The sequence below is a fragment of the Bombus fervidus genome, chromosome 19 (assembly GCF_041682495.2).
Source record: "Bombus fervidus isolate BK054 chromosome 19, iyBomFerv1, whole genome shotgun sequence".
In the NCBI taxonomy this organism is placed as follows: Eukaryota; Metazoa; Arthropoda; class Insecta; order Hymenoptera; family Apidae; genus Bombus; species Bombus fervidus.
The window spans coordinates 2188603-2215713 of record NC_091535.2 but is presented as its reverse complement, the minus strand read 5'-3'; the positions used below and the strand labels follow the sequence as shown (position 1 = coordinate 2215713).

General features: G+C 37.4%; 1 protein-coding gene and 1 long non-coding RNA gene across 2 annotated transcripts in view; one reads left to right on the top strand and one right to left on the bottom strand.

Annotated features, from left to right (window-relative positions):
- LOC139996838 (uncharacterized) overlaps window positions 1–27111 on the top strand; it is a 396216-nt gene that overhangs the window by 157501 nt on the left and 211604 nt on the right. The gene's annotated exons all lie outside the window — the stretch shown is intronic.
- Window positions 8120–27111, bottom strand: part of Ubx (ultrabithorax) — a 468862-nt gene continuing 449870 nt past the window's right edge. Inside the window, exon 5 of the mRNA XM_072021339.1 lies at window positions 8120–8157. The gene's annotated coding sequence lies outside the window, so the exon portion shown is untranslated. The remainder of the gene's footprint in view (window positions 8158–27111) is intronic.

Genomic DNA, 27111 nt, shown 5'->3' with positions numbered 1-27111 from the left:
TAGATTTATAGCAAAAGAACATTGCCAATATAGTTCAGATTTTTCACAAAGCTTTGAACAATCTATGTTTATGTTTTCTATTTGATTATACCCACAGAGTACACTTAGAATGTCTGGATTTTTCATTTATTTACGCTTTAGAATATTAATTTAGATAATAAGGTGTATGTTTATTATTATCCATTTTCATAGGTTGGATTTTTCATGAAGCTTTGAACAATCTATGTTCATGTTTTCTATTTGATTATACCCACAGAGTACACTTAGAATGTTTGGCTTTCTCATTTAGTTTAAGACATCCTATTTACAATTTAAAATATTAATTTAAATAATTATATGTGGCTTTGTTATTATCCATTTCGATAAGTTGGATTTTTCATAGAGCTTTGAACAATCTGTGTTTAGGTTTTCCATTTGATTATACTCACAGAGTACACTTAGAATGTTTGGATTTTTCATTTGTTTTAAGATGTCCTATTTATGCTTTAGAATATTAATTTAAATAATAATGTGTGGGTTTGTTATTATCCATTTTAATAGACTGGTTCTACTCTTAGAATTTTTCTTGAAGCTTTGAACAATTTGTGTTTGTTTCCTATTTGATTATTCCCACAGGGTATACTTAGAATATTTGGCTTTTTTATTTACTTTAAGATGTCCTATTTACACTTTAGAATATTAATTTCAATAATAATGTGTGTGTTTGTTATTATCCATTTTCATAGGTTGGATTTTTCACAAAGCTTTGAACAACCTGTGTTTACCTTTTCTATTTAATTATTCCTACAGGGTATACTTAGAATATTTGGCTTTTTTATTTGCTTTAAGATGTCCTATTTACACTTTAGAATATTAATTTCAATAATAATGTGTGTGTTTGTTATTATCCATTTTCATAGGTTGGATTTTCACAAAGCTTTGAACAATCCATGTTTATGTTTTCTATTTGATTATACCCACAGAGTACACTTACAATGTTTGGCTTTCTCATTTAGTTTAAGTCATCCTATTTACAATTTAAAATATTAATTTAAATAATTATATGTGGCTTTATTGTTATCCATTTTCATAGGTTGGATTTTTCACAAAGCTTTGAACAATCTATGTTCATGCTTTCTATTTCATTATTCCCACAGAATACACTTAAAATGTTTGGTCTTTTCTTTTAAGACATTCTATTTATACTTTAGAATATTAATGTAAATAATAATGTGTGGGTTTGTTATTATCCATTTTCATAGGTTGGTCCTACTCTTAGGATTTTGCAAAAGGTCGACTGATAGAAGAACGAGTGGATGAATTTGTAATAGAAAATATATTAAAATAAATAAAGTATAAGTATAATGTATAAGTCTGTGCTGATCCAGATTCTTAATCTCTTAGTGTTACAATACAATGGAAAAGTAGAGGGCACGTTCATAATTTATAGCAAGAGGACATTAGCAAAAGAGTTAAGCTTAGCTGTAGCTAAAGGCTACAAGGAACACAAATAGAATTCTATTTATTAGTTGCTCTGTTCCTAGACCTTGTAACCCAAAACATAATGTATATTCAAGGGTACAATAATATGCACCTCTTCTTATTTAGAATATTTTCTTTCACTAAATTCTATTTTCTGTGTAATAGCAGTCTCTAGGTCACAGATATACACAAATAAAGCTGTAGAGCTTTTCTTGAAGCAGTTACTTCAACACAAAGAATGTTTCTTTTACTAAGCAACTAAAGTATGTGTAGAATATATGAGAAAATCGTAAACTAATAATTATGAACGTTGTTATAGTGCGTTGTTATATATAGAGCATAATATTAAAAATATTAAGAAAATTATTAATTTTTAAACATTAATAAAAAAGGAAATAAAGATATTATAAATATCTTTGAATAAAGTTAGAAGCTTTATTTATATTATTTCATTTATAAGTTGTTAAATAAAATTTTTTTTTAATTTTATTATTTATTATAATTATTTCCAAGTTATTTTTAATTAAAAATTTTATATTTATAATTAATTATTTAATTATTAATAATTTTATATTGAGAGTATAATGTTTTTTTTAAAAACTATATAAATTTAATATAATAATTTTAACTTTATAGTAAATAATATTTAAATATTAAAAAAATATTAAAAAATATTTAGAAATATTTAAAAAATTGCGTTATAGACACTACCATAAAACAAACAATTTATTACAACGTTTATAGTTATTAGTATTATTACCAATGTGTAAAGTATTAGATTAGTATTAAAGCAAAGAAATGAACGAAATATTTAAAAAATTACATTATAGATACTACCATAAAATAAATAATTTAATACTCTACACTTTTGCAATAGAAATACACAACGTTGTATACGTCCAGGAACAGCAACAGCTTTATGTGTCTGTGCTTCACGAACGTTGTAACAAATTGCTTATTTTATGATAGTATTCATAACGCAATTTTTTAAATATTTCGTTCATTTCTTCACTTTAATACTAATCTAATACTCTACACTTTGGCAATAGGAATACACAACGCTTTATATGTCTAGAAATAGCCACAGCTTTATGTGTCTGTCGCGTCATTTCAGGGCCAACGTCACGTAATGTCTTGCCATTTTTACAAATTAATAAGGTTTCAAGTACGATACGATAATCGTAATCAATTACTGCATACACCAGCGGACAAGTTGGATAGATAGGGACAAAAGTTCAACATTTCTCGCCCTCGCAGGAATATGGCGAAAATTCGTACAGAGTCAGCAGCCCAAGAAATGCCTTTGATAAATCGCACTCGATATTTTTTTACTTTCCCCTCGTTCGTCTTGCAGAATGCGCTCTCGCCCCGTTTCCCGGCATCACACCCTTCTTTCCCGCCGACAGCTCCGATCGTCCCAGTACGCTGCTGAGTTTCATGATTTCTTCGGCCATGCTTCCGGTTCGCCTTCCCACGCTCCTCTATCCCAATCATCCTATCGTTCCCCGTGAAATCTCACGCTAATCGTCAAAAATTCCGCAACAGTAAAACGTTCAATCGTAATACTTCGAAATTCGAAATTTCCTCGACGAACTATTTTTAAAATTACGAGAATCGATGTCACCTCCTCGGTAACATAATTAAAGAATTTTTTTTTTTTTTTATTTAGTAGATTATTTACAATCGATTCTCGTTGAGAATTTTAAGTAAATTTATGTTGATGTATTTATGACGATTGGATTATGTTTGATTATGTTTGGAGAAGTTCTATGTTGCAGCTGCTCGCTGTTCCCCATAGCTGGATCCCATAAGTCCAAACAGGTTTTAATATGGCTAATTAAAGAAGTTGACAGGAGAAATTTAATTAAAATAGAATTTTGCCAATCTTCGGACAAAACAATCCTTTTACTTTCGAACTCTCTGCTTCCTACGTATCATTCTATTTATTTAAAAAATAAATTCCATCGTATTTCCAAAACGACGATGACACGAACCAGATCGAATTATTAAACGATGCAGCCGACACATCAAAATTTAAATGCCACGTGCAGATATTTTAGTTCAACCGAAGCGTTTCATGAAAAATTTAACAACCATAATTCAAAGATTTGACAGTATCCGTGAGGAATTCTTTGTAAAGCCAAGACGAGAGAAATTGGCGAATCTGAAGCGAAGAATTCTCGACAGTTGCGGCGGCGTAATGGCGGGATCTGAGGATTCGGGCCAGGCCAGGATAAAGGGAAAAGGAAACAGGAAGAGTACTCGCTGGTCGGGTTACTCTAAACCAGATATGCGCAACGATTTCACGAGAGTCGGCGAAAGAGGAAGAGGAAACTGAAAGGATCTCGGTGTCAGTGACCTTGACGGGATTTATGGCCGTCCTTTTCGCTATTCGTGACGCAGGAAACGAAGGTCGGGCTCGCGTAGAAGAATCGTTCGGTCGCAGCGTGAAGTTGAAATCCTTTCCGAACTTAAAACTGTCCTTGATCCCCGAATCCTATAGAATCGTTAGCAAAATGCTATTGTCACGCATCCAAAGAATCGGGTTAGAAGCTCGCCGTATTATTGTATCTGTAGGTATTCATTGTGCCAAGTTGGTTTCTTCTTCACGTTTCCCTCTAGTGGCAAAGCAAAGGCAATCATTGATGTTTACCCTGAGAAATCTTACCTTCAGATTGACAGTTCCACCACGGTAAAGAATAAACGGAGATTCCAGCAAAAGCGACAATAGCAAAGGTGTATAGAATATTTCGTTACTATTCCAACTTCTATGTATTCGAACGGCACGTTCTTGGGACGTTTCGCTTCGAAGACACCTGACGCAGTTGGTTTGCCACAGAGAATTAACACTGTGCGACGCGCATAATGCAATTAACAACCTCCGGACAAAGACAACGGGCGACAGGTTCAAACCTTTCGGTGCCCCTTGTCGAAGTGCTCGTCACTTCCAAGGAGACTCTACGTCTGGTCCTTTTAGTTTTCTCAAGACTGGGACGAAGGCAGACCATAGACAGTAGACAGGCGACGATGACGTCACGTAATAAATAACGCAGTTTTATAAAAAGTATACTTCATTAACTGCAGAGTACAGACTGACTAAAGGACTGGGGTTTTCATCTACTCGTTGTGACTCACATATCTTCTGGGTGGGAGTCCGGCTATTGTCTTTTCTTATTGCTATCGCACGACTAAATGTTATCGACATGTCCGATGTCCCCAGATGTCTGGATTTTGGGTGGCGTTACAGCAACTTCAGGATCTGGACCAGCTTAATTGTATCAAAATACATGTTCTACCTTACAACACATGTTCGCACATCTAATGACCTGAACGCCCCTCGGCCAGTGTCAATAGACGACCATGTCCCGCAGACACAGTGAATAAGTGCAAGCGAATGACTATGACAATTAGTGTCAGTAGCGCAGTCTCATAGACGCGAGCAACGCTTGCGATTAACTTCGTATTCTGCAAATATAGTTAATTGAATCAACGCGTCTCCTTATTACTTTAACCGACAACACGTCACACCGTCCACGATACAATGGACACATCGTGGCAAGCAACGCATAGCAGAATATCGACTACGTAAACGGCCGATGCAAATGGAGGCAAAGGTTGGCAGGATATCACCGATTACTCAGCGCCGATCGCTCATTCCACAACACGGAGCGCATTCCGCGTGGATACACAAACGATAGGCGTAACAAACGACGTCCTTACGGAACAACCTTTCACCGTTCAACGAGACCAATGGAGATACTCGGTGGCACAGCCCTCCCGCGTACATAGCCGGCAGATCAAAGCGCGGTGCATTGCGTCTCTGGAAAGCGAGGAAGCGGCCCTCATCATGCGATATTACGTTCTCCGGCGTTGAAATAATAATACATATATCGAACCTTTCACCGGGCAAGTGGAGCGATCGAGCTGACCGATTAAACGCGGCCGTTCGATGCATTTAAAAAGCAACGCAATTAATGTCGGCCTGCAGGCTGTTAACGGTATACCGTATGCGTTTACGTACGTACAAACCGTGTAACATCTTTTTCTTACTTTTTTTCTTTACCTGTATCCTTCTTTTTTAACTTTTTCTTCCGCCATCTTGTTTCGCAGTTCTCGCAACATGGCTGCCGATGCATCGCAATTCTGCCGGTGAAATTCGACGAAATGAGAATGATACTTTGATGAAGGGGTGGCGGCGGCGGTGCAGGATGTCAGGTGGCGGCGCGTTGCCGGTTCTAATTAAAAAGCCGTGTTGGCATCACCCAGCGGCCGGGACATAACCTCTTTTTCCCCGCGTATATTTTTTTCCCCCATTTTTGAAATGGCCGCGCCACGCTTACGTAATACCAACAAGCTGGCCGCATCTCCCACCGCCCCCGTCCCCCGTGCCGACCCTTCGCCCTTGGTCCGCGGGCAAACGAGCTCTCGCGATGTTAACGTCCACATGTTCGGTGCTTTCACAATAATTCTCTACCCCCGTAGCTCTCGCAATTCGGACACAATAAAAACTGCAGCGAGACAGTTTGGCGGGCAAGTGTGATGAAAGGGCTTTCGCGAAAATTTTTTCCCCAACGCACACTACGGCCACTCTGCCTATTTTTCTTCTTTTTCCCTGCCTTTTTTAGTGACTGTTTTTCTCGATATGTACTTTGTTTTTTTTTCCCCTGTGGCTTTTCGTTTTTTGTTTTAATCGCTTCGAAGTACTTGAAAGCAGACGTGCTTGACACGCGCAGATACGCGGCCCGGATGATGGACGACGCTGGGACCGTGTCGATGACGAGCTGACGGACGTTTCTCAGCTGTCCTGGCTGCTGCTGGTTAAAATCGCCATTTTTCTAATCGTCTTCTGCAGATTTGATAGATATGGATTGGCAAAATATGGCAGCAATGAAATTACTTACAACAGAATTACAATGAAATTAATTACAATACAATTACGCGATTTATTGTATCACTAACAAGCATCATTTTACGATTACGCGTATAACGTTGTCCGAAAAGTTTCTTTCGTTTCACGAGCGAATAATAAACGCACGTTTTTTGGTTCATATTATTTCCTTTCTTTTTCTTCCGTCGAGAGGAACACCGCGACCTTTCGCAGACTTGGTTTCGCGTTTGTACGAAGCTGCACAGTTGCAAAAAACACGTTTGCGAGAGAAAGACACTAATACCTCTTGTACATATTTCAACCTATTATGAATCCCATAGATAAATAAAAAATATGTTACAAGCAGATCGGCAAACCGGTGAAAAAAGCGAACATATGCCAAGATGGACGACAAGATCGTACGCCATATCCCCGAGCGACGAATGACACATCCCCTGAAAGGCATGCTCTTCCAATCCGTTGTAGCGACCCCTTAAACCGAACTGAATTGAACGGAACACCACCCCTACCGGAGCTACAACAGCCCGAGCGCAGAGACCTACTCGTATTATCCACAGTGACAGGATGGCGGAGTTATTAATGGCCGCGACAGTGACAAATGACGAACTGTCGGCGCAAGCAAGACTGATATGGCGGGCTTCATTCCTCTCTTCTCTCCTTCGGCCTGTCTCCTTTCTCCGTCTCTCCAACAGCCTCTCCGCTATATTCCCTCGTGGTTCCCGTCTCCGTTCATCCCCTCGTCCTCCACTCGACCTTCTCTCCCGTGTTCCTCTACCACCCTGACCAAACCTCTCTCGTCCAAGCTTCGTGTCCAAACATGGGACAAACATGATACACCCAAACCGTTTCTTCGAGTGATATCAATGATCGAGGAATCTTCCACGGGGACTCTCCCCTCGCGATCATTGATATTAGGAGTTAGTGAAGCGTAGGGCTTGCGCGGGATTATAGGAATTCGAGGAACCGTTTGCTGGCGTCTGAAAGGTTCCCTCTGTCGTTTGTTCCATCAACGAGGAATTTCTTCTGATTCAAAGGACATTCGAGGGACGTTCGACCCTACCGATTCGTTCTATTAGTCTATGGGATCGTTAACGCGTTTGGATACGAAAATTACGTACGTCTTCGTCGGTGTTTCGTGTTCCGCCACTGGCCCGTTAAAAATGTCATGACATTCTTTCACGTACGTAGCCGCGTACGCGACGCCAAGTGGAATGCTGGTGCTGCGATAAACCGACAGAGGCGCGTGGTGGACAGTCATTTTTCTGGTTTACCTCTGGAAACATGTGCCGTGCTCGTTTATAATCCGAAACTAGAGTGGCGATCAAAGCCGATTCCAAAAAGTCGTTGGAAGAACAGGGGGAAAGAGAGGCGCGCGAACGACCGTTCAACCGGCTACGAAATAAAACCGCGTTGCGTAGAAAATCAAAATAAACATATTTACGAATTATCCATGGCAATAACTCATGCGCGGTTTGAATAGACGGCAGGGGGTCTCTTCTTTCTCGAACCCGTCTTCTCCCAACGTCTCACCCCCTCCGGCCGCTTAGCCTTCCAAACTCCTTCAGCCTCCTCTTCCTATCATTCGGTCGCTGCTTTGTATTCCACGTTGCTTGCTCGCTGCTCCCCTTTCCACCACCCTCCTAGTCGTCTCAAGCTCCACGATTCTCTCAGCCCCTTCTGTCGATCTTATACTCCTACTACCTTCCCCCCTTTGCGACCCCCTTTACCCTCTGGTGGATTCTTCCCACCGAAAACCCTCTTCTCTTATCCTCCTCCACTTTCTTCTTCTTCTTCTTCTTCTTCTTCACCTTTCTCGTCGTTGTCGTCGTCGTCCTCGACTTCTTCCCGAGGCTTCATTCTAAGGCAACTTGATCCACCCCTTTCCACCCCCCGGCCAAACCATACCAACTTCTTTGATCCCCGCCGACCGCTCAACTTCGAAGGATCACCGGCAAGATTTTCGAAAGAATTCATAACTTTGGCCGACGACTTAGCCGAGAAGAGATTCGCTGGCTCCGGGGACGGCCACGGGGTTATGTCGCTCCGGGGGGCTTGGACGACCCGCGTGGGACCTGGAATAACGTTTCGCGATTTCCGGAATGCGGAATTCGTCCGCTGAAACCGGTATCGTCCGAGGGAATGTACGAAGGAGCAAAAGTCAGGGCGATGCCTCGTGATGGTATTGCCCGGAGAAATTGCCATTTCCTGCGGCTGTTCAAGACTTAGGACCGGGATCCTGCTTTCAACACTGTGGAATTAATTGGAATTTTTATATACACTTTATCCCCTGTTTCCTCTTAGTAATAGTAATGTATGCTCTTTGGAATCAAACAGATTTATAAAAATCCATTAGACAGTGGAATTAATTGGAATTTTGATATACACTTTATCCTCTGAAACATTCAATTCTGAATCGCTAGTTGCACCTCTTAGTAATATTAATCTATGCTCTTTGGAATCAAACAAAATTATAAAAATCCATCAGACAGTGGAATTAATTGAAATTTTTATATACACTTTATCCTCTGTTTCCTCTTAGTAATATTAATCTATGCTCTTTGGAATCAAACAAATTTATAAAAATCCATCAGACAGTGCAATTAATTGGAATCTTTATATATACTTTATCCTCTGAAACACTCCATTTCTGAATAGCCAGTTGCACCTCTTAGTAATGTGAATCTATGCTCTTTGGAATCAAACAAATTTATAAAAATCCATCAGACAGTGGAATTGATTGGAATCTTTATATACACTCTATTCTCTGAAACACTCCATTTCTGAATAGCCAGTTGCACCTCTTAGTAATGTGAATCTATGCTCTTTGGAATCAAACAAATTTATAAAAATCCATCAGACAGTGGAATTGATTGGAATCTTTATATACACTCTATTCTCTGAAACACTCCATTTCTGAATAGCCAGTTGCACCTCTTAGTAATGTTAATCTATGCTCTTTGGAATCAAACAAATTTATAAAAATCTATCAGACAGTGGAATTAATTGGAATTTTTATATACACTTTATCCTCTGTTTCCTCTTAGTAATATTAATCTATGCTCTTTGCAATCAAACAAATCTATAAAAATCCATTAGACAGTGCAATTAATTGGAATCTTTATATGCACTCTATCCTCTGAAACACTCCATTTCTGAATAGCTAGTTGCACCTCTTAGTAATGTGAATCTATGCTCTTTGGAATCAAACAAATTGATAAAAATCCATCAGACAGTGGAATTAATTGGAATTTTGATATACACTTTATCCTCTGAAACACTCCATTTCTGAATAGCTAGTTGCACTTCTTAGTAATGTGAATCTATGCTCTTTGGAATCAAACAAATCTATAAAAATCCATCAGACAGTGGAATTAATTGGAATCTTTATATACACTTTATCCTGTGTTTCCTCTTAGTAATATTAATCTATGCTCTTTGGAATCAAACAAATCTATAAAAATCCATCTTTAATTCTCAACGCCATTCTCAGTATCAGAAGTTGTGAATTTGAATTGAAAGGACAGAGACTAATACTATTGGGTTGGCAACTAAGTGATTGCGGAATTTTCCATTAGCTGGTAATGACAAAATCCGCAATCACTTAGTTACCAACCCAATATTATCAGAATAAAGAATAAAAGATGATTCGATCGAAAGAACATAATCTTGATAACTTTTGCATAACTAAACTAGTATTACAAATAACAAATTCTAATTAATTTCATATTAATTGGTTAATTTCATAAATAGCAAAAGTTAATTTCACATATTACCAACCGTCTGATCGCAAAATTGCAAAAACTGTTCGTTCGAGAAAATCATACAAACCTGTATACGTAATATTAATTAAAAAATTATTTCACGAGATTAGATTTCTTGGAACCAGTGATTAAGAAACCAACGAATGCTGTAACTTCGTATTCCACGAAAGAAACGATCGGTTACGTTTCTAATCGATACGAGCGACGAATCCGGAAAAAGAATTTCATCCTGGAGATATATTTGATTGACAGGTGGAGGGATGGTAGAGCAAGGGAAGGGGAAATTGGAGAAACGAGAGGGGAGTGGGATAAGAGAGACAGAGGAGCCAGCAGCAGCCAGCAGCAGCACGCAAGTCTGATCTGCTCATGAGCGTGGAAATCCCTCGTGGCAGCCTTGGGGTTCCGAAACATCAGCGTGATTGCGTTTCTCCAGTGGAGGTATTCCATTACCAGGGCGAGCGGGTACCCTCATTCCAGTTCCACCCCCTCGAAACGTTGGGTGTCGTGCCTCGCTATCCCCGTTACTCTGGTGCACGCTCTCCAGTATCGTGCATCGACGTGCAAACCGATATCGCCGATAGATCGTCCGGACATCGTTGCAAATGCGCCTACAGCAGTTGATGAACTTGCGCTGCAGGGTGCCCGTAAATTCGACGCGAGGATTTCGTTTCAATTATCGACCCACAGTATATAATTAGCACGTTAGAATATTGTTTTTCATATTATCTATTTTCATATTTTCTGCGAATAATAATAGGTTTCTTTTTAGGAAACATTTGAAGGTCCTTGTTTGCTGAATGATATTAATAGATAGGTCAGGTTCGTGTCCTCGTAGATGTTCAAGCTTCGTTTCAATTATTGACCCACAGCGTATAATTGACGCGTTAGAATATTATTTTTCATATGTTTTACTTTAATAATAGTAGGTTTCTTTTTAGAAAAAATTGCAAATCCTTGTTTACTGGATGATATTAATAAATAGATCAGGTTCGTGTTCTTGTAGATGTTCAAGCTTCGTTTCAATTATCGACCCACAGCATATAATTAGCACGTTAGAATATTAGAATAGAATATTTTTATATTTTCTACGAATAATAATAGGCTTTCATTAGGAAAAATTCAAAGATCCGTCTTTGCTGAATAATATTAATAGATAGATCAGATTCGTGTTCTTGTAGATGTTCAAGCTTCGTTTCAATTATCGACCCACAGCATATAATTAGCACGTTAGAATATTAGAATAGAATATTTTTATATTTTCTACGAATAATAATAGGTTTCTTTCTATGAAAAATTTAAAGGTCCTTGTTTGCTGAATGATATTAATAGATAGGTCAGGTTCGTGTCCTCGTAGATGTTCAAGCTTCGTTTCAATTATCGACCCACAGCGTATAATTGGCACGCTAGAATATTGTTTTTCATATGTTTTACTTTAATAATAGTAGGTTTCTTTTCAGGAAAAATTTAAAGATCTTTCTTTGCTGAATGATATTAATAAATAGATCAGATTCGTGTTCTTGTAGATGTTCAAGCTTCGTTTCAATTATCGACCCACAGCGTATAATTGACGCGTTAGAATATTAGAATAGTATATTTTTATATTTTCTACGAATAATAATAGGCTTTCATTAGGAAAAATTTCAAATCCTTGTTTACTGAATGATATTAATAAATAGATCAGGTTCGTGTCCTCGTAGATGTTCACGTTTCTTTTCAATTATCGACCCGCAGCATATAATTGGCGTGTTAGAATATTATTTTTCATATGTTTTACTTTAATAATAGTAGATTTCTTTTTAGGGAAAAATTCAAAGATCCTTGTTTGCTGAATGATATTAATAAATAGATCAGGTTCGTGTCCTCGTAGATGTTCACGTTTCTTTTCAATTATCGACCCACAGCATATAATTGGCGTGTTAGAATATTATTTTTCATATGTTTTACTTTAGTAATAGTAGATTTCTTTTTAGGGAAAAATTCAAAGATCCTTGTTTGCTGAATGATATTAATAAATAGATCAGGTTCGTGTCCTCGTAGATGTTCACGTTTCTTTTCAATTATCGACCCACAGCGTATAATTGACGCGTTAGAATATTAGAATAGAATATTTTTATATTTTCTACGAATAATAATAGGTTTCTTTCTATGAAAAATTTAAAGATCCTTGTTTGCTGAATGATATTAATAAATAGATCATGCCCGTGTCCTCGTAGATGTTCATGTTGTAACACGGTTATGAAGGGTAATAGGAGAAATGAGTCACAGGGAATTTGGGACTCGCAGATAATGACCTGTGAAATACGCTGGCTACGACCTTGTTTTCAAATTAATCCTTTTTACGCTCTGAATATTTCTTCTGCGAATGGACGTGTTTATTGGTACGTCTGCAATGATCGATACAAGAAAGGAATTCGTTCCTAAGAATTCATAATTCTTCTATCTATTTATAAATATTCATAAACAATTTCCTATTAACGTTTACACAAAAAAAAAAAAAAAAAAAAAAATATAGCAATTCATGACGAATTATGTGATAGGGATGAAACAGAGCGATGAATCGAATCCAGTGAACTAACATCGCGCATACAGCAGGCCAGTCGTATCAAGTTTAATCAGAAATTGACACAGGGATGCCTGTCCTGTTTTCATTAACATTCCACAAATCCTGCAACAAATTAAATTACTTCGCCATCGCTGAGGCTAATGAATGTCGGGCTAGGGTGGCACCGGAAGAGGAGCGGAGAATTCTGAGCGACAGAGAATAGTAGGGAGCGCAGCTGATAATCGATAGCTCTCGAAAGTTTAGTTCATTCGTTCGTACGACTCGGTTCTCTAGCAGACATCCTCGCCACGATTAAATTGCGCCATGGAAATGGAGATCTCGCGTGCGAAACCTCTGTCCTTTGCCTCTTACCAACGCTCCAGATACCGATTGGTGGAGGAAAAAAGTTAATTCGAAAAATTAATCGAATTTCCCTAAGTTCGTCCCATTCTTGGTGCCTATGCTCTTCTTATCAATATCAAATTTAATAAAAATCATAGTATTAAAAAGAATCTATAATTAAAGAGTGTATTTTCTAATTAATTATTTTGAAATTTTATATCAACAATATCTTTCACTTTACATTTTTTACTCCACATTTTCCTACACTTTTCTCAACACTTCGGAAATCATTAGAGAAACATAGTAAGTTAGATACTCTCATGTTCTACAGGGAAACAATTATAAAACTCAATGTTGTCAATTAATTTTATATCATTCACTTTACATTTTTTACTCCACATTTTCCTACACTATCCTGAACACTTCGGAAATCATTGGAGAAACATAGTGAGTTAGATGCTCTCATGTTCTACAGGGAAACAATTATAAAACTCAATGTTGTTAATTAATTTTATATCAACAACATCTTTCACTTTACATTTTTTACTCCACATTTTCCTACACTATCCTGAACACTTCGGAAATCATTAGAGAAACATAGTGAGTTAGATACTCTCATGTTCTACAGGGAAACAATTATGAAACTCAATGTTGTCAATTAATTTTATATCTTTCACTTTCATTTTTTACTACACATTTTCCTACACTATCCTGAACACTTCGGAAATCATTAGAGAAGCATAGTGAGTTAGATACTCTCATGTTCTACAGAGAAACAATTATGAAACTCAATGTTGTCAATTAGTTTTATATCTTTCACTTTACATTTTTTACTTCACATTTTCCTACACTTTTCTCAACACTTCGGAAATCATTAGAGAAGCATAGTAAGTTAGATACTCTCATGTTCTACAGAGAAACAGTTATAAAACTCAATGTTGTTAATTAATTTTATATCAATAACATCTTTCACTTTCATTTTTTACTACACATTTTCCTACACTTTTCTCAACACTTCGGAAATCATTAGAGAAGCATAGTGAGTTAGATACTCTCATGTTCTACAGAGAAACAATTATGAAACTCAATGTTGTCAATTAATTTTATATCTTTCACTTTACATTTTTTACTCCACATTTTCCTACACTATCCTGAACACTTCGGAAATCATTAGAGAAGCATAGTAAGTTAGATATTCTCATGTTCTACAGAGAAACAGTTATAAAACTCAATGTTGTTAATTAATTTTATATCAATAACATCTTTCACTTTCATTTTTTACTACACATTTTCCTACACTATCCTGAACACTTCGGAAATCATTAGAAAAGCATAGTGAGTTAGATACTCTTATGTTCTACAGAGAAACAATTATGAAACTCAATGTTGTCAATTAATTTTATATCAATCACTTTCATTTTTTACTCCACATTTTCTTACACTTTTCTCAACACTTCGGAAATCATTAGAGAAGCATAGTAAGTTAGATACTCTCATGTTCTACGGAGAAACAGTTATAAAACTCAATGTTGTCAATTAGTTTTATATCAACAACATCTTCCACCTTACATCTTTTACTCCATATTTTCCTACACTTGCCTGAAAATCATTAAAAGTCGTTATAAATACAATATCCGCGTCATCGCAGAACGTAAGATTCATCAGCTACTTCTGAAAGACTCGTATCTTTCGATTTAAGTTAGCACATTAAGATGCTCGCCTCTAGCTTCATATCTTTCCCGTGAGTGGTTTAATTATAATCATCAAAATTCCAAGAAGAAGCAAACTTCCCATAGAATTCAATCCACCATTCCATGGTAATTGCAGTTACAGTACAAAAGAGAGATCTATGAATCGCACGAATTGTAACAGAACGAAATAAAGGACAAAATCTCGTTGCAGGCTATCGAATCGACAATTCTCCGCCAGAGAAACAAAAGCAAAGCAAAAAAAAAAAAAACATACGATCAATCACCGATCACTGGACATTGCATTAACTCGCGCTGAACCGTACTATCAGCGGCGGTGGTTTCGGATTGCAACGTCAATGGCAACGTTCCCCTGGTCCTTTCGAGCGTTTCAGTTGGCGACCCTGCTCATACGTGTGCTGGTGGTTAAGTGTAGATGGTAGGTAAGCCACGCCGGCGTCCAGATTCCACGACAGCGAGCGGAATAGAAGCGCAGCGACGACGCGGCCGGGGGTTGAAGCGGGTAATGGGGTTTGCTGGGAGTGACGCGAGGCTAACCGAGCGGAATCACGAGCTCCCAGGAATCGAATCCATGCGTCACCCAGGCCTGCCAACACCATTTGCAGCTACCAACTTCCACGGGCCTTAAGTTCTGCCAGCAGACATCGAGCGGAAACGTTCCCCGGTTTCGATTAAAGATCGCTAACTTCTCTCTGCCCTCTCTTTCTCAGCTCCTCTTTCTTCCTCTTACCTCTGCATCGAGAAATCGGTTTCTGCGTGCGCCGATCGTTGATTTTATGATTTAACCGAGCAAACGGCGGACGGGCCGTGACACGAGCTTCGTTCCATGTTTGGAATTTTAGTCAATGGACCAACGATTCTGCTGTTGATCGTTTCAAATTGAAATCCATTAGGAGCAACGATACGGCAGTTGTTTGGGCGGCGACAAATGGCGCGCGGATAGAGCCGCTGTTTGTAACACCGACGCTAATGAGACGCTATATTTCTAATCGCCCTTTGCAGTCAGATTCCTAGCTTTTTGAAATTCGATCACAGAAACGTTGAACGACCCTCTTTGAAGCAACGCTAACTTGTCATACGATACCTGTTGAGTATGGATGCGAAGATTGAGAATAAAGATGGACGAGATGTTGCGGAAATCGGCTATCAAGGCCTCCTCGAGGACGGATTCAGGACAAAATCAACGGGGGATCAATGAAGGAAAGGAGCAGGTTCTCAGCAGGTTTCAGATTAATGGCTCTGGTTGGTTGTGAAACGGCGATCGGGACAATTTGGCGGGGCGTGGAGGGGTGGCGGCAGGCGGATTCCACGGCGAAGGATGATGGCAGGAACAATTCCCGAGCCAACTCCCCGAGCAACCTAAGCAATGTCTCGCTCTCGTCTACGCGGCGCTGCGCCGCGTAAATGATGGCGCCCAACATTATCTATTGTGCGCCCATTCCATTTAATATTGTATTCCATAACGCAAACAAAGGTAAAATGCGAATTAATGTACTCGATTTATCACGCTTTTGTTGCGCGCTGGGACGCGAGCGAGCGAGCCGGGACCAGGCTGCTTCGTCTTTCTCTACCCTCGCCCTCTCTCTATTCCGCTCCACACCCCTTTTACCCCACCCCTTTGCACTGCTGAATGCGCCACTTCGCGAGCTTCGACACCGGCGAGAGAAACCACCCCTGGAATATTCTTTCCTCTCGCATGCTCTCAACGTATTTTTCTTTCGAAATCTCTCCCCTCCCTCCCCGTCCTCCTTCTTCTTCGTCTTTTCCTACGTTTCTTTTCCTCTCGTCGTTCGTTCGTTTCGCTTGAAAAGGTCTTTCAACGTCGTTGTTACCGTGGAAGAACGATGCTCGGTGTTTCGTTGCGAGGACGTTAGCGCGAGCATCGTTTGGTCGCTGAGCGAACATTAAAGGTATTTACAGCGTGAATTGTACTTCTTCAGCGCTATGAGATCCACTTCCGTCCGCGGAAGAAGGTCTTTAGCAGGACTATAGCGGTAATATGGATTTGGGGAGCAGAACATTTTTAAACGTATACCTTTGAAATTATATGTCTGTTCCGCTCAAAGTTGAAGAAAAGATATTGTATATTAAAATAATGCAAAGATTATCTTTCGTCTTTTATTCCTACTCTTTATCGAAGATCAATGTTCAGAGGCTGTCAGCTACTAATGAAGATCGTATCACCGAGGCGATCTAAAGGGCAACATAATAATTCAAATGGAACGCCTGGACCACTTACAAATGGTCGACGAGGGATCGCACGCGAAAGAAAGATATCGAGGGTCAGGATTCAAAGACGTACGGAATTAATCGGTACAAGAAGAAACGCGGATCATGAAAGATTTCTCAGACGTGCGAATCACGCGGCTATCTTTCGCCATTCTTCGGAATTCCATGATTTTTAGAAAAACACTGTACGTCGTGTAAGGGGCGAACAGTGTGATGAAATTCTCAATGATCATTTTTCTTTGCTGTCTGCGAATTCCGCGAGGAAAGGAGAATCGTAAACCAACATGAGGAGATGGTTGCTGAAGGTGCCCACAGGAAATATTCTTGATTTCCAACAAAAAGTTTATTAATCTATCAATAATTAACGATGAACTAACAATTAATGATTCAACTATTTGTATCATGGCTCTAATTGAGAGGACTGGTCCCTATCACCGCGCGCTAGTGTTGTTAAGTGTTCTCTATATGTTTATACAATTATGGGGAATTAAAATGTACAAAATATTCAATGTTAAGAACTGGTTTGAATAATTAAGGATGGAGGAGATCACTATACTACACTATAACACAAAGCAGGAATTTAAAAATAAAATTGTAAAGCCAGCCAATTTGAGTGGTGTGTTAGTTCTAGTGTTGTTAAGTGTTCTCTATATGTTTATGCAATTATAGCAGATTAAAGTATACAAAATATTCAATGTTAAGAACTGGTTTGAATAATTAAGGATAGAGAAGATCACTATACTACACTATAACACAAAGTAGCAATTTTAAAATAAAATTGTAAAGCAAGCCAATTTGAGTGGTGTGTTAATTCTAGTGTTGTTAAGTGTTCTCTACATGTTTATGCAATTATAGCAGATTAAAGTATACAAAATATTCAGTGTTAAGAACTGGTTTGAATAATTAAGGATGGACAAGATCACTATACTACAATAAAACACAAAGTAGCAATTTTAAAGTAAAATTGTAAAGCCAGCCAATTTGAGTGGAGTGTTAGTTGTAGTGTTGTTAAGAGTTCTCTATATGTCTATGCAATTATAGCAGATTAAAGTATACAAAATATTCAATGTTAAGAACTGGTTTGAATAATTAAGGATGGAGAAGATCACTATACTACCCTATAACACAAAGTAGGAATTTTAAAGTAAAATTGTAAAGCCAGCCAATTTGAGTGGAGTGTTAGTTGTAGTGTTGTTAAGAGTTCTCTATATGTCTATGCAATTATAGCAGATTAAAGTATACAAAATATTCAATGTTAAGAACTGGTTTGAATAATTAAGGATGGAGAAGATCACTATACTACACTAAAACACAAAGTAGGAAATTTAAAATAAAATTGTAAAACCAATGAATTTGACAGGTGTGTTAGTTCTAGTGTTGTTAAGTATTCTCTACATGTTTAAACAATTATAGGAGATTAGATTGTACAAGTATAAAATATACAAAATATTCAATGTTAACAACTCCTTTGAATAATTAAGGATGGAATAGATCACTATACTACACTATAACACAAAGTAGGAATTTTAAAATAAAATTGTAAAGCCAGCCAATTTGAGTGGTGTGTTAGTTCTGGTGTTGTTAAGTGTTCTCTATATGTTTATACAATTATGGGAAATTAAAATGTACAAAATATTCAATGTTAAGAACTGGTTTGAATAATTAAGGATGGAGAAGATCACTATACTACACTAAAACCAAAATAGCAATTTTAAAATAAAATTGTAAAACCAATGAATTTGGCAGGTGTGTTAGTTCTAGTGTTGTTAAGTATTCTCTATATGTTTATGCAATTATAGCAGATTAAAGTATACAAAATATTCAATGTTAAAAACTCATTTAAATAATTAGGAATGGACAAGATCACTATACTACACTATAACACAAAGTAACAATTTTAAAATAAAATTGTAAAGCCAGCCAATTTAACTGCTGTGTTAGTTCTAGTGTTAATGAGTATTCTCTACATGTTTAAACAATTATGGGAAACTAAAATGTATAAGTATAAAATATACAAAAATATTCAATGTTAAAAACTCATTTGAATAATTAGGAATGGACAAGATCACTATACTACACTATAACACAAAGTAGCAATTTTAAAATAAAATTGTAAAACCAGTGAATTTGACTAGTGTGTTAGTTCTAGTGTTGTTAAGTGTTCTCTATATGTTTATACAATTATGGGACATTAAAATGTACAAGTATAAAATGTACAAAATATTCAATGTTAACAACTCGTTTGAATAATCAAGGATGGACGGAATCACTATACTTGTTATAAAAATCTGAATTTGCATAGATATTGGCAACTTTTAACGATCAATTCGAAATTAATTCGCGAGGAATAACCCGATGAGATCGAATAAACTTCGAAATTCCAAGATTTTTGAAAATCTAGTGTTAAAACGTCGATGTTTGGGCTTATTTTGCAGGATAATAAAACGATAATAAAAGGGGAAAAACATCGTAACACAGGCTTAGCCGGTGCGCAACTTTTCCACTGAACTTGCCAACGAATCTCGAACTTCGTCACATTCATCATTGTTCTTGCCAGCCGACCTTCTTTCTACGGTTCTTCTCTTCGATTTCTTTTCATACGCGACGCGCCACCTCGTAAATTCGAAAACGCGGGAAACGCGTCCCAACGAAGATTCTACTGTGACACACTTAGCCGAGTGTTTGTGCAAAAAGCAGGTCGACGAGACCTGGAAATTCTGCTTTAACTTCGACCACGAACAGTTCCCAGATCGCTTCATCCCTCGTACAGAAAAACAAAACGTTCTACCAGCTTTATAGGTTTTCGTTGTCTGTGGTTGAAGACGACACCAGAAACAAAAGAAATGAAATATCTCTTGCTAAAAGAAACCGAGGAAGATCTGTTACATTCCTTCGAACACAAATATGTTTATCGTGTTAATCCTCGTATGACGAGGGCTGGGTCAATTCTGACTCATATATTTCCTGTTCTCCAGTTTCATTTATTATAATTAAACACGTTATTATTCTACCAAGCTATACGAACGATTGTATTTTTCAAATCACTGCGTTATTATTAAAAATTTATTAATTTTGTATTTTTCTACGTTTATGGGAATTTTTATACATTTTTATACCAACGTGCAAAAATTTGTATATCAAATATTCAAAATGCAAGCTACAATTTTTAATAGCCAAAACGAACTCTATTTACATAACACTATATTTCTTCATTATGTTTATAAAAATACAAATTTGCATGAATATCCACACTCCAGGCTCTTCGTTGAATCATCATAACAATATGATAACAATAATCCAAATAAACCAACAGAAAGCTCCTTCCATTATCATCGTAATTTTACAGAAAACAACTGTTGCCTGAATCTGCATTGTAAAGAAGAGAAGAAGACAACAAGCAGAAGAGAAATTTGCCCGAAAATGGGAAGCGTTTGGAGCCGAGGGCACTGGAAGATACAAAAATGATGGACAACGGGTAGGACGCTTGCGATTGGTGGAGGCGAGTGACTGGAAACGCGAAAAGAGTGACAAACGGCGACGTGTATCGCGAACACTGAATAAAACAAATGAGGACGGAACAAAGCTGACAGAGGCGACCGAACGATACGAACAACGCGGAATGCGAGGGTGAAAGTGGGCGAGGCCTCCGGCTAAGGGGTAGTTCGGCTAATGCGCGATGATTAAACTAACAGCTGCCACCAATCACTCTGCCACGAAAACCCTCTGATCTTCTAGCCGGTCCGTCATTCCAAGCCGGCGCTCAACAATTCTTCCGCGTGTCCATTTTTTCCGTTACATTCGTGTTTCTTATCTATCAGCATCCCCGACACAAGTTCCTGCGTTATCGTGTCATCATCTCTTAGAGGTGAACCATGAATCGTGTATCAATAGGAACTCGTAAAAGTAAAAGAGAAGACCTAACCTCAACCTAACCTCAACCTAACCTCAATCCAATTTGCGTCGTAGAAAATTCATCAATAAGGATTTTCGTTACTAGTATTAGTTAAATTTAGTTGATTTCTTGGATCGTGGTAATCATTCTACGTTCGTAGTATTAAAGACTAAGGACTAAACGACGCGAAGTAAGCATAAACAGACAGAAAATAGAATAAAATAAGCACGTGGATGATTCATAATCCTAATTGCATCGGAGCCACAGAATAATCGAGCGTCAACCATAACCTATTAATACCATCGGTCACGGGGCAAAAATGTATTTATGGAGTACATTCGTTATCGAGGCATTGAAGCCCATAGCGAGGCTCGATGCGCGCTCGTGCGAAACTCGCGCGTTTTTCAACACACGCGACAAACGCAATTGTTTGCTTGATAAAAACAATACATCGAAGCAGAGTCGAATCCGCGCGTAGCTCTGTCACGTGTTTGAACAAACGAAAATAATCTGTCGACCAAACAAGGTCGGGCAAAAATATCGCGCAACAACAGCATGCGTATTTAGTTCGATCGAAACATTTGCAGTCGCGTCTCTGGTTAGGTCACAGTCAGTGAGCTGCATTAATTTCTAACGAAACGCTAGAGATCCGCTAATTTATGTTTCGTCTTGTTTACAGTTGGAGAAAAATCAACGGAAGCCGGCGTTCGCGTTACTCATCGCGATATTGACGCTAATTACCGATTCGTCGAACGTGGAAATTTATTCGCCGGACAAATTAATTAGGGTGGACGCAGCTTTTAACGGCATCTCGGATCATTTCTCTTGCAGATGAATTACCCAGAATGCTCGGTTACCTCGGCACGCGACAGGTGAAGCGTATCAAGATGGTGGATGAGCCGCGTTATCGGTGTGAAAATAACGGCCACGAATCTAATGAGTCGCGTCTGACCACCGGTTTTTAAAGGATACAGATTAGAAAATTCGATAAGAGCGGATTACATGTCGCGATCCATGTTAATAATTGCAGGTACGAAGGTAATCGTTGAGACCCGAGACGAATCATCGACGCCACGACGCGTTTCTCTTCACAAAGTCAGATAAGCAAACTCATTCAGACTATGGTCCCGTCTGACGAATATCTCGGTGAATGAATTAATGAATTCAGGTTGAACTGTTCATCTTCTGGTTTACACGCGCCAATGCTAATACTTTGAACTTATATGGTTACTTGATGACGTTTCAATTAGTTTTCTGACACAGAAATATCCTTTTCCTCCACACAGTAGATATTATTTGTCGATGTAAGTACTGTCATTTTATATGTAATGGACACCTGTAGGAAACTTTTTATGGATATTACTGGTAATAATTATTTGAACGTTCAATTATTTATCGCATTAATAAGGCGCAACGTTTTTAGTGGCTTTCATCTTCAGCGCTAATAGTATGTTCGAGACTGCTATTCGAGCTGTGTACTAATTCTTTTATTTCATCAAATGACTTATATATTCTACGTACGTTTTCAGAATGGTTTCACATTTTACCAATTTAATCGCAATACTCGTTTCTTATTAGTATGCTAACTGTTGAGGATGACTTATAGAAGAACGAGTCGATGAATTTGTAATGGGAAAATATATTGAAGTAAATAAAGGTATAAGTATAATGTATAGGTTTATGCTGATCCAGATCCTCATTCTCTTAGTGTTACAATACAATGGAATAATAGGGAGTACGTTCATAGATTTATAGCAGTAGGACATTGCCAGAATAGTTCAGATTTTTCATAAAGCTTTGAACAATCTGTGTTTACGTTTTCTATTTTATTATACCCACAGGGTACACTTAGAATCTTTTTTCATTTATTTTAAGACGTCCTATTTACGCTTTAGAATATTAATTTAGATAATAATGTGTAGATTTGTTATTATCCATTTTGATAGACTGGTCTACTCTTAGGATTTTTCATGAAGCTTTGAACAATCTGTGTTTACGTTTTCTATTTGATTATTCCCACAGGGTATACTTAGAATGTTTGGCTTTCTCATTTGTTTTAAGATGTCCTATTTACGCTTTAGAATATTAAATTAAATAATAATGTATGTGTTTATTATTATCCATTTTAATAGGTTGGATTTTTCACAAAGCTTTGAACAATCTATGTTTATGTTTTCTATTTGATTATTCCCACAGGGTATACTTAGAATGTTTGGCTTTCTCATTTGTTTTAAGATGTCCTATTTACGCTTTAGGATATTAATTTAAATAATAATGTGTAGGTTTGTTATTATCCATTTTGATAGACTAGTCTACTCTTAGGACTTTTCATGAAGCTTTGAACAATTTGTGTTTACGTTTTCTATTTGATTATTCCCACAGGGTATACTTAGAATGTTTGGCTTTCTCATTTGTTTTAAGATGTCCTATTTACGCTTTAGGATATTAATTTAAATAATAATGTGTAGGTTTGTTATTATCCATTTTGATAGACTAGTCTACTCTTAGGACTTTTCATGAAGCTTTGAACAATCTGTGTTTACGTTTTCTATTTAATTATACCCACAGTGTACACTTAGAATGTTTGGATTTTTCATTTGTTTTAAGATGTCCTATTTATGCTTTAGAATATTAATTTAGATAATAATGTGTGTGTTTATTATTATCCATTTTCATAGGTTGGATTTTTCACAAAGCTTTGAACAATCTATGTTTATGTTTTCTATTTGATTATACCCACAGTGTACACTTAGAATGTTTGGCTTTCTCATTTGTTTTAAGATGTCCTATTTACGCTTTAGAATATTGATTTAGATAATAATGTGTGGGTTTATTATTATCCATTTTCATAGTTTGGATTTTTCACAAAACTTTGAACAATCTATGTTTACGTTTTCTATTTGATTATACCCAGAGGGTACACTTAGAATGGTTGGCTTTTTCATTTGTTTTAAGATGTCCTATTTACGCTCTAGAATATTAATTTAGATAATAATGTGTGTGTTTATTATTATCCATTTTCATAGGTTGGATTTTTCACAAAGCTTTGAACAATCTATGTTTATGTTTTCTATTTGTTTATACCCACAGTATACACTTAGAATATTTGGCTTTTCCATTTATTTTAAGACATCCCATTTACGCTTCAGAATATTAGTCTAAATAATAATGTATGCGTTTGTTATTATCCATTTTGAAGGGTTGGTCCTACTCTTAGGATTTTTCACAAGGTTGACTGATAGAAGAACAAGTAGATGAATTTGTAATAGGAAATATATTAAAATAAATGAAGATATAATTATAATATATAAGTCTGTGCTGATCCAGATCCTTAGTCTCTTAATGTTACAATACAATGGAAAAGTAGAGGACACGTTCATAATTTATAGCAAAAGGACATTAACAAAAGAGTTAACCTTAGCTGTAGCTAATGGCTACAAGGAACACAAATAGAATTCTATTTATTAGTTGCTTCGTTCCTAGACCTTGCAACCCAAATCATAATTTATATTCAAGGGCAAGATAATATGTACCTCTCTTTATTTAGAATATTTCTGCGTAATAGCGGTCTGCAGGACACGGATGCACATAAATAAAGATGTAGAGTTTTCTTGAAGTAGTTACTTCAACACCAACGAAACCTCAGAAGATGTTCCACATTGTAATTCTTACAAGTTTTCAAGTCCTCAATTACTTTCAGTCATTGTAAGTACTTAGAGTCTGTTATAAATTATATACTCCACAAATAGAACTCAAAATATTAGAATTTAGCTGAAAATGAATTATCCAGAAATTTCACAGTCTCCTGTCATTTTTCCATAAATTACCGATAACTTCGTTACGGGCGTTCCAGAGAATCGGGCGTCAACTCGATAATGGACGCTGCCGTCACAATAACGTGTTGTGTTTCACAACAAGGGAGGCGTACTACGGTTGTGGTTTCCATCGGCAACCGAAATACAAAGACTGTGGAATCATCAATCAAATCGAATCAATGAGCCCTTTGTAGAGGCCGATTTGGCTACTTATTCATTTATCATTATTAGAGGCGCGGCGTTGCGTCCGCAGCGAAACCTCCCACCTTCTGTCTCGAACCATTTACCTTCATTCATCACCGCGCTAACTCATACAAATTGTTTTATTCACCTTATCAGCCATTACGATTCGCGTCTGCCAGATGAATTTTGACGTGTTGCACCACCGGTTCTAGCACCATCATAATTCAAAAACTAGATCGTTACCTGTCATCGAGTTAAACCCTACACGATTACCAATTAGTGGTCCAAGTTTTTAAAAGAACAACATGTTAACTTTTGTAAGTTTATCTATTAAAACGTATATAAGACAAATCTTTATGACATTATCATTTTTCTTCACTTTTGAATTTATGAGATTCATCAGGCTTCCGGTTCAATGGCTCGTGTTTAAGAGACTGAATATCACAGTTGTATATGTCAAGATTTCATACGTCGGTTGTAACTTTATTCTCTGCTACCATACGATTTTCACAACTTGAAAAAGTGTGATTAATTCCTTTCTTCTCATTTAACATTTTCCTTTCCACGATACATGGGTCTGATGAAACTAAACAACTATAAGCTACATTTACGTTAACTGTACTTTATATAGTTTCTTACTCTACATTACACTCTTCTATTTTCCTTCTATTCTCTTCTTTCTTTTCCATTCGATTAATTCGTTCATTGTCATACCTAAACGTAAAACGCTATTTTCTGAAAAATAGCAATGGATTAAACGACCTCGCTACGGTTCCAAGTGCTCCGTTTCTTTTCCACCTACGCACGAATGTGATATAACAAAGGAAGAATTTGAAGAAAGAAGGAGATATTTCGTTTGGAAATTTGTAAAATATCCAGAAAGAGAAATCGATGGCGAATTAAGCGAATATGCGCTGCCAATAAGAGGAATTACGACGCTGATTGCTGCGAACCAACACGGCGTCGTTAATTCTGGCTCCTCGTTGGTTTTGCCGTCAGGACGTCGCCCAAGTTTTCAAGCCGAATCGGCTGTGCTTGATAAAAATGTACATATTCAGCGAGCGGCGGGAATTATGCATCGTCTAGCGCGCGCTTTCGCGTGTCTTGGCGAATTAAGCCGGAGGCGTCGCTGGTAACGGCGCGAAAATCATCTGTCTACCGAGAATACGTAATTTTTCCAGCAACCTGGCACGCAATTTTTTCGCTAGCCTCGCGCCCGCCGACCGATCACCAGCTGAACGATCCTCTTTTTCCGGACACGTTTCGACGCTCGTCCGCCGTCAATTGGACGTTTCCTCCTTCTCCCATCCACTCGCCTGAGAACCTTTCTCCTCCCATTACGCAGCTGTCTATTCTGTAGCTACGTTTTCCAACCGTCTTCGTCTATGTCTCTCATTTCAACCCTCTCTAGTAGAATCTTTCTTTTGAAAATGGAACACGATAGCGTACGCCATGATACACATGAATTGGACAAAACAGGCGAGTTAGGTATAATTTTTTAATTGCTATGCGTAGCTTTATTTGATTCGTGTGAGATTAATTTTAAATGCAGTTTCACTTCCAATTCCGTGATGTTAGATTATTATAATATTTCCATATGATACGGTGTTGCAGCAACAAATTGCAATAGAATTCCTAACCTCAATCTATTAGGAGGAGGATTAAGCGATTCGTATATTAGGTTGGCAACTAATGACAATAGCATCTAATGACAAGATCAGCAATCACTTAGTTGCCAAGCAATAGTGTTAGTCTCTGCCCTTTGAATTCAAATTCACAACTTCTGCTACTGAGAATGATCTTGAGAATTAAAGATGGATTTTTATATATTTGTGACAAGAATAACAAAATCCGCAATCACTTAATTTAGTAGCTTCACTTCCAATTCCGTGATGTTAGATTATTCTAATATTTCCATATGATATGGTGTTGCAGCAACAAATAGCAATAGAATTCCTAACCTCAATCTATTAGGAGGATTAAGCGATTCATATATTAGATTAGCAACTAAGTGATTGCGGATTTTGTCATTAGGTGGTATTGATAAAATCCGCAATCATCTAGTTGCCAGAAAACTGATTGTATCCGTGTGAGATTAATTTAAAATGTAGCTTAACTTCCAATTCCGTGATGTTAGATTATTATAATATTTCCATATGATACGGTGTTACGGCAATAAATAGCAATAGTCACTTAAGCACAGTAGAATTCCTAACCTCAATCTATTAAGAGGAGGATTAAGCGATTCATATATTAGATTAGCAACTAAGTGATTGCGGATTTTGTCAT